The sequence below is a fragment of the Lampetra planeri genome, chromosome 12, assembly GCF_965212315.1.
Source record: "Lampetra planeri chromosome 12, kcLamPlan1.2.h2, whole genome shotgun sequence".
In the NCBI taxonomy this organism is placed as follows: Eukaryota; Metazoa; Chordata; class Hyperoartia; order Petromyzontiformes; family Petromyzontidae; genus Lampetra; species Lampetra planeri.
In genome coordinates this window covers 9,698,994-9,717,795 of record NC_136118.1, presented here as the reverse complement: position 1 = coordinate 9,717,795, position 18,802 = coordinate 9,698,994, and the positions used below count along the sequence as shown (strand labels likewise).

Genomic DNA, 18,802 nt, shown 5'->3' with positions numbered 1-18,802 from the left:
ACAGTCATTTTAATCCAGTGATGGTAGGCATACACAATCAAACATACACACAGCATAGCACAACATGCAGTATACACAACCAATACGTTTTTTCTTTGGAGATGAGACTCAGGAAATCAAACCTGTCCATGAATTTGGCCGAATTAAATAAATGCTTCTGGAAAACATGGGCCCAGAAGGGCTCATAGGCCAATTGACAGAAATTTTATTATGGTGGCGAGATGTTAACTATCCACCTGGTATGCAGGAGGTCGTGGGTTCGATCCCAATCCCAACAACTCTATATTTGGAGTTTTCATGTTCTCGTAGTCGCATGGATTTTTCACCGAGTCCACATGATAAGCCACTTCGCTGAGCTATTAATTGTGGGCAGGTCGCTTCTGAAAAAGAGCTGTATAGCTCAGTGGACCTTACCTGGTAAAATAACATTTTAGTTTAGATAAGACTCGCATCTTTTTCCATACGAATAAATGACTCACAATTTGTCCACATGGATTAGAGAATATACACAGATTAGATACATCACATTGACTGTTCAGACAAGTTATTGCTTGAATTGAAAATGGCCAGTGGTCGAGACTAAGACTGAAACAGCATCCAAGGTAAGGGGCACAGAGCGGAGTATCTACTGCGACGATGGAGAGATGAGATGCATTGGCGAGATTGATTTGTTATACTTCGTGAGACTGTGAGGAGATGGTGATGGATTGGGGGAAGTCATCGTCCAGTGGTCGATAAGCTCATGGCTAAGGATGAGTGGGCATATGAATGCTGGGACGTGCAGCTGACGATTTGCATGGCATCGTCCCTTCCCCTTGTTGGAAGCCAGCCTCAATGTGCACTCACAGGTGGGTTTGGGAGATGTCGTGTCTTCATTGCTGTGTGTTGTGGAAAACACTGGCGCTCGAGGGGCTTATTTTAAAAAACAGAAAGCCTTCGTTAACCATTAGCAAAATAAGCGTCTTCCATGCGAGTTGCCGAGGTATACTTGCGCAAACGTAAATAGGGCACGCACTACGTTATGCTCAAGTACAATTCGTTCCAAACGTGAGTGGCAACCGTAGATATGTGTATGTTCATCCCATTAAAACAGTCTGTGGCTTTGTCATTATTAACTTTTAATACGGGTACTTCATAAATCATGTTGCTTTGTGAAAGAGAGGGTGTTGCGTGTCCTCGCATTTGACAGTTTGGGTGGGGTAATGGAATCATTATTTTCTTTCATTAAACATTCTATACAATGAAAAAATGCAGCAATTTCATGAACGCTCATCTCAGTTCTTTGCACCGCCATGATGAGTTGACTGCAGACCAATTTCATAGTGCAGGGGTAATGCAGTAGCAGTAATCACTCGCTTGACGTGCAACTTTTCAAGAACGCATCCACCGTATTTAACAAGGAATTGCCATACTGTAATAACAAACGGTGAGCACATTAGTTCGTTCGTTTCTCAGTCCGCTTGTCCTGGTGAGGGTCGCGGCTGCAGCATGTCGAGTAGCTCTTCTTGGGGAATTCCCAGACGTTCCCAGGCCAGCTGAGCGACAAATGTTTTCGATGACACAATTTTTCAGCAACTACTTTGACGGAAAAGTGATGTTTGTGAAAATAAAGTACATGGCTTAGATGTTGTTGAGATGCCATCGCTGAGCTCCTGGGTCTGAATCCAGGCAGCTGCCCATGATTAACCTGGCTTCTCAAGTTTCGTAAGTTTATCGTCTTATTTTGGTCACCGATAACTCGATTTACTCTCAGTTTGGTGAATACTCTACCTTCGAAATATTGGTTTCGATTTCATGGGACAAACATTCTGGGTGATGTGGAATGTGAGATTACCTTGACGAGATTTCAGAACTACTTTTGTGACATCGCCTTTCGAATGATTGTTCTGGCACACGCATCCACGCACTGCTCCTTGAGAGTTCTGAATCGATTCTTCGATGAACCAAGAGATCGGGCACAACAACGAAATTCAGCACAAGGAGGGAGCTGCCAAACCCTCATCGTGAGACGCTCTTCGTCATCGTGGGAACATGAGTACAAAGTTCCCGGGGAGGCTGGGAGAGGCGCCGCATACTCTCGTGTGCTTTGCTGGCTTCCTGAAAGCCATTTGATCAGACACTGTCTGCCCACGGCTCTCCTGCCAGCCACACTCTCTAGACAGCGGTGTGGCTGCAGAGCATTCACATTTACCATCAGTTGACTGTGGTTAGTCTTGAGTTTTTAGTGCCCTCTTTGTTGGACATGCTTTCTGATTCATGGGTGAGTCAGAAGTAACGAGATGCCAGTTTGCTATTCTTGCTGATCATTAACAAAACGTGCTTGTGATGTTTGGTTCAAGTCCACTGGTCTGCAGTGCAGCATGAAACAGATGCTCATTTTGAGAGCTTATAAGATTGTGTAAGAATTGTAAATGCACAGCTCGTGACCAAGACGTGCAGTGTAGGAATTGTTGCTGAATTGTTCAACGTGTTTTAGTGCAGATGTATAATGACTTCATGACGTTAGATTGTAACGAAGATCTATTTTACATGTACGTCCTGTGACAATGCCACAGGACGTGTATGTAGAAGAGGCTACCAGCGTATTGGGCCTTTTTCTTGCTGAAATACAATCTATGTCGTTGAATAATTTTGGCAAGTGCGAAGGAAGATGGATTGGCAGTACAGTAGTTTAATGAAAATGCCTCGTGACATTGCGTTACTGCAATGTGCATGTACAGACGTGGGTGTTAGCCTGTCTAATTAAAATAAATCCTAATATATATCAATGGACACTGTAGCAGTGTAAACTTTGTTTTGAAACACGTTGTGCAGATACTTTAAATCCACACGTGGGAGAGAGAAAAAGTGACATTCTGGGAATGTTTTTTTCCGGTTATGAAGCAATCTTTCAGGGACGGAGCGGTGGTACAGTGGTTAGCGGAATGCAATGTGGGCTCGGTGAGCTGGGTTAAATTCCTGGCCGTGACTAACATGGGAGTAGCGAGGTGATATCTGAACCAGTCCTGCCCCCCCCCTCCTCGACTCCCTTCACCAAATTGCACTGACCAGCCATCGTGCTACAGTGTGGTCAAACACCCCCCCCCCCCCCACATGACTGACAATGGCATAAGGGGGCCTTCGTGCAAGTGGATTGGCAAAAGGTTGTATATGAAGAAATATAAATATATATATACAACTTGAAGAATGCAAAGCACTGTGTGCCTTATGAATGTGTGTTTCATTAACAACATCATGTTTGGTGGAACAAAAAAAAAACCTTGCACAGATTTATCACCCCTTGCATACCTTGTACCCTGGCCAGAAAGAGAACACTATCTGTGTAGAATAAACAGAGTGTTTGAGATACTGGCTTGCGTGGGGTTTGCCAAAAGGCAGCGTAACAAAAAAAAACGCACGGTGGGTGGGTGCTAACGTGCAGAGCTGGGTGGACCGTCCACCACCATGGTCAGATACGATTACAGGCCAGGCATGTATCTGTCTGTGCTCGTGATTAATCACGCGTGTTTTTCTTTTAATGCCTCCTCTTGCTGGAAAGTTAATGAGGGCATCTTGATGCACAGCCGGTATGTAAGTGACAGCTGTGAAACGAGTGCCGTGTTGTCCGGGTTTGTTAGACAGGGGTGTGAAATGATTTTCCCTTGGTTTTTGCTCATTTTACTTTCTCCTTGTGGGACGTGTTAATGGTTATCTGTGTGTCATGAACCCTCAAATTACTTTTAAGTGTTTCTCAATAAATACCGTTTGCCTGGACTGTATTGACATGTGCGTGTACAGCCCTTTGTCCGCTGCTGGATGAGTGCCTGCCGATGCTGTGTGGCTTATGGGAATTATGTGACCGTACCTAACCACACTGGTCCGTGCGGGATGGTGAAGACGGAGAGCATAGAAGTACAGTCCAAGAATGGATGTTGTTGTGCGGTACTGCACTATGCTGTCCACCATGGATAGACTGTCTATAGCCTGTAAGACATGTCATGCATGGTGGTTGCCCATCCTAGCAGGATCCATACTCAAGCCTGCTTAGCTTTTGAGATATGATGAGATCGGCCACATTCTGGCTGATTTGGTCGCAGTAATTGTCCCCTACAGCACTAATTCAGGACAGTTGAGCCATTAGCCAAACAAAGTCTGCAGCATACAAATGCAACAGCTTTCTTTCAGCAGCCAGCAGCAGCAGCGGCAGCAGCTGAGCCATGTACAATGCCAGCTGTTGTCTCGCGCATTGTGAAAAGCATTTATTACGTAGCTCTCCTGGTGCTGGAGACGCACGTGGACTTTGAGGCATTCCGTGGGTTGAAAGGCAGAGACGAACTGCTCGAAGCCAAAGTGATCTAGTCGGACTATCACGGCGCACGTGCCGCAGATGCGTATCTGCTTTCGCAGACAAACCGGCGTTAGCGTGTGACTGAAAAAAGGTTCGGGGAGTTTAACTGGACAGCATTTTGAGTTGAGGCGTTGTTTTTATCGTCACCGCGGTGTGTCTTAATGCATAAACGGAGGAGACGTTTGACATTGAACGATCGCCGCGCGGCGTCTCTACGTTTTAAGTTGACGTGAGTGTCTTTGTCAAATTCTTCTTCGTCGCTTTCCAAAAAAGTGCACTTAGTGAGAGCTTATCGATCGGAACAGATGGCCAATTGATGGCCACGTACCTAACCTCTGCCTGAAATCCGTGGCCTCTGACGCTTTGCGTGGCGGTAAGTGTGTTGTGTCCGTCACGTGCTTAATTTCCTTCATCGAATTAACGTAAAATGCGTGCCGTGCCTATTCATGTCCTGTGCTACAGCGCTTAGAAAGGAACAGTAATTTAATCTGAACCCAAAATTGGTTGGCACACTTCTGTCGTTTTTAAAAAGAGTTGGTTTCTTGGCGATAATCGAAGTGCTTGGTCGTAATCGTGTTTTCATTTGTACACCTGTATAGCAGGTATATTCTCCGTTATTGTTTGATATTTTTAAATTATTAAAGGAGAATGTTTTCTTCATTTGGCACATTATGCTTGCACCAGCTGAAATGTATTCTCTCAGTTCTTGGACTGCTCAATCCGTTGCTTCCTTCTTGACTCCGATTCATTTGCATGAATTCTAGATTTGAAGCTTTCGTGACTGCAAGGATTCATATTCCGACTGCTCAATCCGTTGCTTCCTTCTTGACTCCGATTCATTTGCATGAATTCTAGATTTGAAGCTTCCGTGACTGCAATGATTCATATTCTTATGTTTTTTTCGGAAACGTCGTGATTTTTTATTTTTATTTTACTTTACTTTTATTATTTTAATGTTTTACCTACGTGACTTTACCGAAAAAACCTAAGAATATGAATCACATGCATGAGATTCCCTTGCATGAGGATGAGGTTAAGAACTTGCATCTTGGAATCCCTGCCTCACTTGATACAGCAAATCTGGCTGTGACGGTCCCACCTGATGACGGAGACTTGTGTTGCCTCCGAAACGTCGTGATTTTTATTATTTTATTTTTATTAATTTTAATTTCATTTTTTTACCTACGTGACTTTACCGAAAAAATTAAGAGTATGAATCCTTGCAGTCACGAAAGCTTCAAATCTAGAATGAATGGAAAGAGGCAACGTGAGCGCATTACTTTGCCAAGAGGGGATATAAACTCCCACTAGGTAACATTTAAAAGCAGACTTTTGTTTTAATCATTGTAAATGACAGGCTAATTATGCTGTGGTATTACATTTCACCGCTATAATTATGCCTGCAAATAGATTTTTTTGTCTTTTTCAATCCACGATCTCCAGTTGATAGCATTATAATTGACAATTACGCCGTACCTTTAGTCAATATAACTTTACGTCTGCTGTTTGAAAACCAAAAATGTAATATAAGCGTTGAGATTGGTCATTTACGTTCATTTAATATTAACGATGGGCATGCTGCCTCCATCCATTGCTGGGGTTCTTTCAGCCTTGTACATTAATGCCCGTGCTATGTCCACTGGTATGTGAAAGGGTTATTATGCGATGTTAGTTTGAACACATAACCGTAGCTTATTACAGTGTCCATTTCCAGCGGTGTAATTGAGCACGTAATAGGCCTGTTGACTAAAATTGCCCCTGGGGCTGACTGGATCCTGTCTGTAACATTATGCAGCAATTGCAAAGGTAAATCATACCACGGATGTGTTTGATACTTTAATTGTACTGTATTTGGCCACAATGTACACGCGGTAGGTCGTATTTATTTCAAAACATACATTGCCATTTTTTTAGAATACAGTAACATTAATAATGTTGTACTGTGGATCAATGGTGCATCGATAGCCACCGCATATCCATTACAACAGAATAACCCCCAGCCAGCCAGCGTATGTTCAGACACAATCAGCCTAATGGAACGTTGAAGCCCTGAAGGTAAAGGTCAGCCCATCACATAGTGATCATTCCACTACAAGTGAAGCACCTCAATATTTCAAGGGGTATTTGTGCCACTTTTCTTCGGCACTGCCCAGAAAGTGGACGAGGGAGGAGGGGGGGCGAGGCACCCAACACACAGAATCCCTCAATGGAGTAACTAAAGTCACGTAACTAACTTAATAATTTACACCCCTTTGTCAGTCCACCCCTGAATGAAGGCCTTCCCATGCCATTCATTTGGGGGGGTTATTTGTCGATTTGCCACCACGCTGATCAGCATGGATTGGCCAAGAGGAGGCTCAAGATGGTTTCAGATATCACGTGCTGTTGATGTTGCTGATGTTAGCAGTAGCCTGGGAATCAAATGCTGGTCACTGGTTGCATAGCACAGCGCGTGAAACCGTAGCACCAACACTCCATCCATACCCAAATTGAGCATTTTATAATTATTGGTAGATAGTAGGCATGTAATTTCCAACTCAGTGAATTTCCTGGCAACTCGATGAATCGCCACAATTTTATTATAGTGGTTGCAGGTGGGTACGTCAGTCTAATTTATTCAACGAATGCAAATTGTAAATAATATTATCATACACGCACAATTTGATGCATGTGTCAGGAGCATACGAATTAATATTAATCAATGAACCGGTGCATTGCAGTCTACGGAGTGGATAGAGGCACTGCAAGAATATATTATAACCCACCATTTGTTTGAACAGTTTAATGAGACTCAAACTTGCTGCTACATGAACTGCGCGAGGCCATTGATAAGCTTCTACACCACGGTAGCACCATTTGAATGCCATACAGAAGAAACAATTCCTTTTGCATAGATGCTAATACTATTGAGGATGAAAAGCATTATTTTTTGTAATAAGTGGCCAGACATTGTGCTGACCCTACAAAATTGGACGTTTTGTTTGGGGACAGGGGCGGTAGCTGCGGATGCAGAGCAGAGGCCACGACCCCTGGGCAACGGTGAGCGGCCACCAGTCGAGAGTGGGATTTTATTTTGCCGATTGGGCCAGCCTGCTGTCGCTGTTGGGGTATAATGGCCGGATTAGTGGCTCAGTTCGGGCAATTCTGGTCTTGTTTTCTCTCTTCCTGAGCAGCCATGCGTGGGGATGGCAAATTCCGGATTTGGGGTGAAATAAATGGGGCACATTATTTGTGAGCTCGTGGGAGTGCTTTACATACCTAACTGTTGGCCGCACATCTCACGCTGACACAAGTGAGACGCTCTGTTTGCCAGAACCGCTCACTTTGATAACATGAAAGTGTAGTATAATGGATTAATTGCAAGTTAACTTTGTTACCGCTTGTGAACAATTCACCCGGAATGTGCCTGATCCCGTCCGACCTTAGAAGTTAAGCCGGCATGAGCTTGGACAGCGCTTGCGTGGGTGACAACTGTTCATCAAACAGGTGTAGTAGGCGTTCTGGTGAGGGCAGCAATATCCATTGTTTTGTCCTACCCCCACATTTACCAATCTGCACTGACCAGCATGGTGAAGTATGGTCAAATAACCTCCACTACCTTCATGGCATGGAGAGGCACTCGTCCAAAAACATTTGAATGATGTACGCTCTAAATCGGCAACAAACAGAAGCTATGAAAAGTTACCGCGTGTTTATGTCTATTTTTTTATTTTAAAAAATTTAGAATTCGAACAGATGAAAAAATATATCGATTTCTTTAATATATCTAGCTGGTGGTATACATGAATTATGGGACTGTGGCAGAATTCACAACTTGGGGTTATGGTTACCAAAAAGTGATCATCAGTTTAATAGAATAATGTTTGATGTATATGACTGAAATGCATGGCTCTCACCATGAGAGAAAAAAATCTACTTAACGTGACCTTCAACAGCTCTTGTAATTACAACCGTTATCACCGTGTTATTTTTAGAATCTTATTTTTTTCAGTGCAACCTTTCGAGCGATGACATTTCCACACTCTGTGTGTGGGGGTTTCCTCAATATAGTCCAGAAATTGTGGGTTTAAGCTGTCTTCCGTGCCGCTGATACGATCGGGCGCATAGGGCACGCGGAGACGCACTACAATACACTCTCTTGTTGATACCAGACAGAGAACATATCTGACGTAAGCCCGGTGCTTATTGTGAAAACAACGGATCATTGTTCACTGGAAAATGTGGCGTGCCAGACTCTGCCGCGTGTTTTAGCCGCTTGTAAACGTTACAAGTCGAATTTTGTTCCTGCATCAGTTTGGCTGAGTACGGTGAATTATAACAATCGCCGGGTATTCTGCCAAATGCGAATACTCCCTGCAGCTATTACTTGTAACAATTCTAAAGTAAATTAGATTGTCAAAAACATTTTAACTCGTATGTCATTTTTATAATAGCACTCGGTTTACACGGATTTATTGCTCTTACATCATTATCGTCATCGTCATCATCATAAGTGTATTATCAATGATGAAGCTGAACTAATTTCCATTGTGGTTCTCTCTCTCTCCTTAGCCAGTTTTACTGCTTGGCTCAATCTCAATGTTCCAATTCTGTAACCACTGCATTTACCTACCGGGTATTCTGGCTTCCCCTACACATTTTATCGTTCTACTTGTGTGTCCGTCGCCAAGCCTGGGATTCTCATTCTCACCGCGTTCAAACCACTGGAGTCTTCTTTACTTAACTTTGTATGAAATAGATTTGCACTCTGAACCGTTTTATACTACTATGCTATGAAAAGTCTGCAAAAAAATAATCATGAATATATATGTGTTAAGTACGGGTGTTTATGGAGTGTGTTTGTTCCGGAGATTATCCCTAAAAGGAAGCAGGAATTGTGGCGGTATACAGAGGCATACAAAGGTGCAACAGGGCTGCATCAAATCCATTGTGTGTGGCCACTGAAGCGTGGCCTCCGTGCCACCCTACAGGGCAGTAGTGTTTATGTGCAGCTCATAAATAGATGGGACTTGTTAAACAGATCATTCAGCGCCGTCATTTCGAGAGAGTTATTGGATGGCTCTGAGCACTGGGAAGTACATGGGTGGCGTGCGACGCCTGTGACATTTTGGCACAAGAGATCCAGCCGCAGCAGCTGGAATAACCATCGCGGCTTGTGCCCAATAAGCAGAGCTGACACGACATCAATAGCACGCATGGAATACATCTCGCGGGCAACATTTTCAAACAAATGATATCGATTCTAAATCGCGGACATCTCGGCGGGAAGGCCTGTCATTAATTGATTCACTTTAGCACAATGGTACGGAGAGAGGGTGAACCCAGTTGTAATTATTGCAGGCAACTAAACATGATAAACAAAAGACTGGACTGTGATTTATTTATATTGCCTTAGGCAAGTCCTACATCATGGCAATATAGCCATGCCTTTATATGTGTTTAGTGCCTGCCCATTAGAGAAGAGGGCAGTATAGCTGGCACTTAGACCCACCAGCTTGTAATAATTAAATAACTATTCACATTCACTTTTTTTTCACACTCTCATTATTTGCCACCCCAGGGATCGACCCACTAAAGCCAGCACTGTTGCCTCCATCATTTCGCCATCTCTTCAAAAAATTCCCACCACAGCTAGCTGCCGACAGTACTTGCTAAAGCCAGGCCTATAATAGGCTGCAGTTGTGTCTGCAGCCTTGTTGTTGTTAACTGTGCATGACGACCGCAGGCGTGAACACTGCTCGCCCCCCTCCTCTATCTATCCCACCGTCCTGTCCGCTATCCTGCTGTCTCCCAGCCATATGGGTCGTGATCTCTGCTACTCGCTCAACGAATGTCAATGGAGAGTGATGGGAGCCTGCCTGCCTGCCCTATCTGCGCTGACCTGTTTGTTTCTCAGCCCACGCACACGAAATTGTTTTGGTTCTTTAGAACTGCTTTTTGTGTTCAGTTTGTTGTCCTTCCCCCGCAACTCTGATTAGCACGGTTGGCTACGTTCAACATACATACATTTAGCTTCACGGCACTTGGGAAAACAGTTGTGGTGATGTTTCAGGTAATTTGCTGTGCCAAGTCAACAGGTACAGCCATTAGGAAAATTACACCGCTGTGGGGGGATCGAAAATCCTGGATTTCATTTAATGGACTTGAGCAAGTTAGGCAGCTGTTCAATTACTCCCAGTGTGTGAGTTGCACAGTGGGACGTCGCAGGTGGTCTCTGCCACAGTGGAGAATGGCCCCTGGCATTAGAAACGTATAATTTCCACTATCTCAAAGCCACCACTGGAGAGTGAGAGAGAACATAATGGCCCCGCACGCATAGTACACCTGAGATTGTACCGTGAGTGAAAGGTGAGAGAGAGTTGATGATGCCTTCTTAAAAACGTGTGCTATGCACATAAATCAGACAAAATATTTAATCTCTGCATAAAAAATAAAAGTGCATTATTGTTTTCGCCTCTCACCTATGGGCCTTGCAAACCATTGCTCATGCATTTCTTTAAGCAGACTAACTCTTTGATTGGTTTCGACTTTCTCCGTGTTATCAGCAGAGTGCTTCTACACAAAGGAGCAATGCAACAACACAAGATAATCTATCCCACTTAAATCCACACTAGCCTCAACAACGTGCATGCATGCATGCACACACACCAGTTGCAAGCACAAGACAAATACCTTTTGTAAGTGCTGTTCGCGAGCACTCATCCGAAAACCACGCTGGCCACCTTTGTTTTCCCAGTGCTGATTTACACACTACACTAATTATTAATTTAAGGCTGAGTCGACCTAGGTGAGAACCAATTCAGATATTCGTCACCGATAGTGGCTGTGAGCGGGCATCGAATTCGTGTTGCAATCACACAAACAAAGACAAAGATCCCCCGCATAGTCTGAACAGACTGTTGAGGCAAGTGGTGTTAGCGAGCACCACTACACTACGGCTCCCCACACACACACACGCACACACCAGTTATATTGTTGCGTTATCTTTCCAATGAGTATCATGACATGGTCACTCACTCAAGTCTGTCGTCATTTATTTTGCGGCTGAAACATTTTTTTAGAAATGTAGCAACTACGAAAGTGCTAATTAGTAAGTGCTGATTGACAACTTCCATAATGAACGCCGAGGTTTCGTAGGCCATTGCAGATGCTTTTGAAACACTCCCGCGTGTCGTTTTCTGCAGATCACTTTTTCCTTTGCTCTGGTGTGTCAATCGACTGTCTTGATGTGCAACAATTGTAGCCGTGCTGAGTGCACGTGCAGCAAGTGAGCCTGATTTTATAATGCAGATTGTCAACTGATTAGACGAGCTGTCTGGTGATCTGGTGAAAGTCAATATGCCACTTACGTTTGCTGTGCGTGTGTGTGTTAAATCCCTCGTGGCATTGCACATTTTGCTTCCGTGGGTTGTGCACTGCTCACCAGCTCGCTGCTTTAACATTACAGCATGAACGTAACGTAACTTGTATGACAGGTGTACAGCGGTGAATCGTTTTAACCTGATTTTGAAAGCTAACTTGTGAATAAGGTAAGGCTACAGGGCACGGGGCTGTCTCGAATTGAATGTCGTTCATCTACAAAAGCTGCACTTTCCCCACAGCCTCCACACCCTCGTGTTTTAAGTAGCTTCTAACTGCTTGCCTTTGTGGTCACACTGATAGAACCCAGCAATCCATCTCGCCTTTGGCAGAAAATTGGCGTACCTTTGAAGGCGGTTGTCTGGCGTGAGTTTAGATTTCACCTGCTAGGTTTAGAAGAGGGCAGTTTCTGTAATAATGGTTCGTTTACCATTTAAAAAATGCATTTATCAATTTATAGAGTGGCTAAATGCAACCGCATCCCGAGACGCATTGCAAAGGTGAAACATTACATTTGTTGCTGGTAAGGGGTTGGAGTTGGGGTCGTGAGAGAGAGAAAGACGCGAGAGAGGACAGGGTTCAGCACTGCGACAAAGCAGCCAAGGCCCAAACTTAATTTGGAGCTTTCGTGACTGCAGGAATTACTCTTTGGTTTTTTCGGTAAAGTCACGTATAAAGAGAAAATAATAAATTAAATACTAGCCCCCTCTCTCTATTTAATGCCTCGACACAGAGGCGTGGTTTCTCTGTGTGCCTATGTTTGTCTCTCTCTATGTATCTTTGTGATATCTGTCTGCTTATATGTCTGCCTATATGTCTCTGGTTCTGTGTTTTATCTCTCTCTCAAATTTAGAATTCTCAGGAAGAACGTAATCAACCAGGTAGGGTGTTTACTGTTATGTTATCCGACTCTCTGTTGTATTACATTACATTTCTAAGTAGACTAGATTTGTCTTTTTATTTCATTTATACCTGATGATGATTGCTTGTGTTGCAATCGAAATGTCGTATGCTAGTATTTTATTTATTATTTTCTCTTTATACGTGACTTTACCGAAACTGCCAAGGGCCCAGCTGACGGCAACGGGAGACCAGGGACAAACGGGGGCAGCACCAGGGTCCTTGGAGATCCCTTGGGTTGCCAGGGATCTTCACCAACCAAGCTCAGGGCAGACCAATTGGTGGTGGGGTGGTGAGGAGGCGTTTTTGGGAGTTAATTTTTACGTCGTGAAAGTACAATCCGAATGGGCCCATAGGCCGATCAACAGTTATGTTTACGCGTGGACCTGCAGTGTTCAACAATGGCGCATAATTATAATTAAGTTTTAGTGAGAGTACATACCCCGGGGTTATTTTTTTAGAGCTAGCTCTTTTGTTTTGCAGAGCGCAGCTGTTTCACTTATAAATCCCATTTGACAGACAAGATTCTGAATTAATATCAAGCAAGTAGACCTTTGTGTCTGCCCTCGCTCGTCACGCAAAGTGAAGTGCACCACCTGTAGATAATGGAACTGGGGAGGTTTCATTTTCATTTACCGATAAGAGCGATGTCAAAACACAAGTAGTCCATTTGAATAGGTCACTGAGGCATGCAGCCACGGTGTAGTGGGTTGGCACAGCGGATTTGCAATGCAGAGTTCACCAGTTCAACCTCCCGGTGTGGCACTTGAAATAATCGGCAAGTTTCTTAAATCTTTCCACCTCTGTCCACTCAACAGCATAAATGGGTCCACCACATTTCGATTTAAAGCTTTCGTGACTGCAGGGATTCATCTTCTTGGTTCTTTCGGTAAAGTCACGTAGAAGGGAAGTAATAAAATAATAAAAATAAAACATAATAAAATGAAATAATTCTCACGACGTTTCGGCTACAACGCAAGCAGCCGTCTTCAGGTGAAGAAGACGGCTGCTTGCGTTGTAGCCGAAACGTCGTGAGAATTATTTCATTTTATTATGTTTTATTTTTATTATTTTATTACTTCCCTTCTACGTGACTTTACCGAAAGAACCAAGAAGATGGGTCCACCACAGTTGGTCGATTGGCTTTGTCGTGTATGGTGGAGGTATGTGTAGGTGCAGTACTCCCACCTCTTCCAAGACATCTGCCCGGCGTGGAAGAGCAGGCCAACATACCTTTTTTAGAGTGCGTCTTCAAGAACTTTCTCCTGTTCGGAGACCCTTCTGCCAGCAGGAGCTTGAGCGAGCAGTTCAAGGCTGCGCCTTTAGCCTCTTTTTTTTATGCAGCGCGCAGGCAATGAGTAGAGGAATAGTCTTCTTGGTTCTTTCGGTAAAGTCACGTAGAATGGAAATAATAAAAGAATAAAAATTTAACATAATAAAATAATTCTCACGACGTTTCGGCCACAACGCAAGCAGCCGTCCTCAGACTCTGTCTTCCCGACAGACCTGTTCTCCACCTGAGGACGGCTGCTTGCGTTGTGGCCGAAACGTCGTGAGAATAATTTTATTATGTTTTATTTTTATTATTTTATTATTTCCATTCTACGTGACTTTACCGAAAGAACCAAGAAGATGAATCCCTGCAGTCACGAAAGCTTTAAATCGAAATAGAGGAACAGTGTTTGAGCATGGCGACTGATCGTCAAGCACAACAACTGATAATCATCACCATGAGCTTTGCAAACGTCAGGTGGCAGAGGCTTTTTTGCGAGAATGCGAATAAATCGTGCCAAGTATGCATGCAGGCACGAGTGGAGATAAAGAATGCTTGAAAGTTGTTCACACGCTCGTTGATTGGTTATGGGTTTATGCTTGATTTTTTTTGCTTCTAAACGTGCCCATTCATTTACTGAAATATGTTTAAACTTACAGCTCCAAAACGCATGGTAGCATCATGCTAAAGTGTGCTTCTGGTTACGTTTGTTGCGCTTTGATGGTAACTTGTCCTTCTGTCAGATGTACCAAGTTTAGAACATGTATGCGTGCTGGATATACTAATTAATTGGTCTTTTACAGTCAATCGTAATCAGTTGTTTTTCCTAAAATGCACACACCAATTAATAAGTGGGATAATCCATAATTTACAATGTATGTATACTTACATGTCTGTCTATAGTTTTCTGGTTAGATTTTTGTTTCTATTTCATTTATACCTGATGATGATTGCTTGTGTTGCAATCGAAACGTCGTGAGAATTATTTTATTATGTTTTATTTTTATTATTTTATTATTTTCCTTCTACGTGACTTTACCGAAAGAACCAAAAAGTAAAATGTATGTATACTGTATACAAATGGCTTATTCTAGGAGTTTGACATTTTGGCCATTGGAACAAAAGAAAACTGTGTAAAGGAGGAAAAAAAACTACAAAATACAAACGAGACCGTTTTAAAATCGTGATAATGTAACCAACTCTTGATTGGAATCGTGGCCCCAAATTGTGACGATCGACTGAATCACCGGAAGGTAAAATGTTCCAATGCCTATTAAGTGATTATCAGAAGATTGAGAATGAAATGAGGTTTTTAGTCTGCATTGATGTTTTTAAAACAAGTATACTTTCAAGCTGCGTCGCTAAACAGCATTTCACTCTTGCGACAAGATTTTTTGTTTTTAACAAAAGCATGCATACAATGTAATTGTTTTGCCGCCCAGCAATAACACTCGGCTATCATTGGCACGATGACCGCCGTTGGTGGTGCAAACTTAAGACTAAGAGAGAGAGATTGCCAGTTGGCACAAACCTGCGCATCACTTGCACCGCACAGGCTGCAAGCTGTGCCCCTTTCCTGCACGCATGCATGCATACATGCGTATCTATAGGTGTATTTTGGTCTTGACATGCATACACAACTCGGTCACGTAGAACACATTTGTTCCTGGCTGAAATCTACATCGGTGGCTGGGAGATAGCATCCTATGTATGTAAATAGAACTTCTTTCGCACCCTACGCAGCCAATCGCGCTAATCGAAGGTGTGGGGGAAGGAAAACAAAAGCAGTCACTCTGCTTGCCAATGAGCCGCTTTGGTCGGCTTTGGCGGTTTGGATTCTTTGCTGCCTTGGATTTTCTGCAGAACACTTTTTGTTACTAAAATTATGCCATCTAGAGTGCCGTCATTCGACAAAAGAAGGGCACTGCACGTGGGTGTCCCAAATCGCCAAGATTGACCACATCTTAAAGCTAGAATACTGACGATGATTAATTCAGAAATAAAATCTTACGCTGTGGGGGCTAAATATTAATGAATTTGCATTGTAACATTTCATTTGATTGTAGTCTATTGATCTGGAGCATTTTCTTCGCAAATGATAAAGCGGTCATTTTGAGTCCGTTTAAGTCTTGAGTAGAGGCGTTTCCGCGTATGCTGATTACATTTAGAATCAGGATATGTATTATTTATACTGGAGGAATCCGATGAGCTGATAAAGTTCTTCGTCGCAGATGTCCAGTGGCAGTGGGTCAGAACGTTACAACAACAAGCAATACACGATAGGAGTGCAAAGTATAGGAAAGGCGAGTAAGTCGCTTAAAGAATCTACAAATAAAACGAAACTATTTTATTTTACACTAGCTGTGCACTCGGAGATCATTATAATGCTAAAATTAATTTAAATGACAAGTCTATATCCCTTGAAATTAAAATTCTTCTCGTCACATCCACCAGCCTCCAATATCGTTCTGCCAAATGCTTACATCCTAGTATCCTACCCTTGGTCTCTCTACTCCTGCCCTGCGCTGGTAGCTTCGCACTCCATGGAAACTGTAGCTCCTTCATTTCTTCTCAACACAACGATCAAACCGTCGTCTCTCTCTCTTTTCGGCATGCTAAGCCTCGACCTCCCTTACATTCTTGACAATATTAGAGATCATTGTGAAGGCTCTAACTTCTTCATTCAAACTTCTTTCCCTGCGATATATTCCCAACATCCATCGTCAGCGTCGTATTTCTGTCCTTTCATGTGCTCTTCTTTCGTGCCCATGTCATTGCACCATCGTGCATCATCGGCACTCGCCGTATGACCGTTTTTTAAATATATATAATCAGTTTTACTTGCATCTTCATGTACAAGGAATTGGTCACATGAGTGTATGGGTGCATAATGAGCGAAAGGCACCTGGAGAGAACCACAGCAACAATAATGATTGTGGTAATTGTGCTTGAGCCAATCTAGGACCCTAACAAGCAAAAGGAGTGTGGTTTCAGTGGGCAATTACCAAAATCGATCAGTGCTGATCAGCCTAATTACGTTGGGGCTCTGGTGCCATTCGAAAGAGCTCACGTGTTTAGCTGTCCACTCCAGTCGCCAGCGCCAAGTTTGTCCATCCCTTAGAATTTACACAACAACAAAAACGAACAGCAACTAATGATGAGATTCTGTCGCATGGCAATAGCAACATTTACGTGGGTAGATCAGGTTTTGATGTTTTAGTCAAGAACATCGGATGTGGAATCAATTTGTGTCGTCTGCCAGAGAAGTCAATATGAGGGGCGACTGTTCGATTGCATGAAGTTTGCCACAGTTGTGATGGGAATTCTTTTTTAATTGCCACTTGTGCATCAGACATTTTAGATCGCCCATGGGAAGGTTTGATGCAGTTTATCATCAATAACTGCTGCCGGGATAATGCGAAGCCAGGAGGTGTTCTTGAAAATGTGATTGTTTGAAAACATTCACATTATAATTATCTCAAAATGCACATTTGTTTCTGAAAGCTGACATTATTTGACACGCCAGCGCAGTGGTCACTCTTGCCTCCCAAGCGTTGGAGAGAAAGAAACAAAAAAATGCACCCTGCTCATATTTGCACACCTTTTAGCCTAATAAACTAAAAAGGAGAACTTAACATCCTAGTTCGATCCGTCAGCACGACGCTGCCGTCTCGACGGCCCGCACAACAGAGGTCGCAAACGGGTTTTGATTCCTTACCCGTATCCGTACCCGGCCGCACCAGGGTCGCAAATGAGAACCCGTACCTCTACCCGGCCGGGTACGGGTACCCATACGCTACCCGTACCCTACCCGAAATGAGTGACAAACGGTTACTCACCAGTGACTCACGGCCTACCCGTACCCGTACCCGGCCGCACCAGGGTCGCAAACGGGTATCCGTGGCGGGTACGGGTAGCCGGGTATCGGGTAGGGTACGGGTATCGGGTACCCGGTTGCAACCTCTGCCGCACAAGCGGCCACCAGCGCAAGTGGCCACCCCTCCTCCCTCGTGAACCCTTGCGTGGCCTGGCCAATCAGGAAGTCAACCAAATCCATGCGGAGGCTGGCCTGAGAGGGGCCAGGGAGAAGTAGCGGCGGTGGCGAGAAGGCTGGAGCTGTGTTTTCCCCCTCCTCCTCCTCCTCTCTCATTCGTTGCCCTGTAGGGGCATTGCATGATTGCGTGGCTGCACGGGAAGTGGACAAACACAGCCCAAGCCGCCTCGCTGGGCTTTGTGCCTTGAGATGTTCACGTGTGGAAGGGGGGCAGCCGGAGACGGGACACGCGGGGCAACAGACGTGCTCGTGATCGGCGGATTAAAGAGGTGACGCTTCCAAGGAATTTGTTTTCTGCTTGGAAATGAATGGTTAGTAACATCGGTATGCGCCAATGGAGGTGCAGTGCTGAAATGCGGCATCGTAGTTTTTATTTTTTTTATTTTGCTCGTGTTGCAACAAGTTACTGCTTAAGTTGTCAAAAGGACGAAATCTTTCTTCGGTAATCCAATACTTTGAGGCAGCTCTGCCGAGTTCTTTAGTGGATCATAGTGCATGGGCATTATGGTAATTATTACTGTCGTTACATCAAACTGCAGTTTTGCTCTAAAGCTTTTTGTGATTTGGATCGGATGTTCAGATTGTTTTATATATACCAACACGAGTTCAGTTTTTTTCTCTTCTTTTCTCATGGAATTGCTTGTCAAAGTACAGAGCCACACTCGTACTGTACTGTGGTGGAATGACTGCGATGCCATAACGTTAAAACACACTTTATAGCTGGTCATAAAATGTGAGATGGATAACCGTACCAAACCTAGTCTGCAAATAAAACATTGTCACTTTACATTGGTGATGTTGGATTCGGTGCGTGGCTTATTTTGGCAAGGTGACGGTTGAAATACACAATGAAATGGAAAAGACACTAAAATCTGTGAAACCTAAATAA

The 18,802-nt window shown here is 43.7% G+C and overlaps 1 protein-coding gene across 4 annotated transcripts in view; it reads left to right on the top strand.

Annotated features, from left to right (window-relative positions):
* Window positions 1–18,802, top strand: part of LZTS2 (leucine zipper tumor suppressor 2) — a 71,244-nt gene that overhangs the window by 29,469 nt on the left and 22,973 nt on the right. Inside the window, exon 1 of one of the 4 annotated variants that reach the window (XM_078599454.1) lies at window positions 17,639–18,224. The exons of the other annotated variants lie outside the window; for them this stretch is intronic. The gene's annotated coding sequence lies outside the window, so the exon portion shown is untranslated. Of the gene's footprint in view, window positions 1–17,638; window positions 18,225–18,802 lie in introns of those variants that run through there. 4 annotated transcript variants of the gene reach the window in all.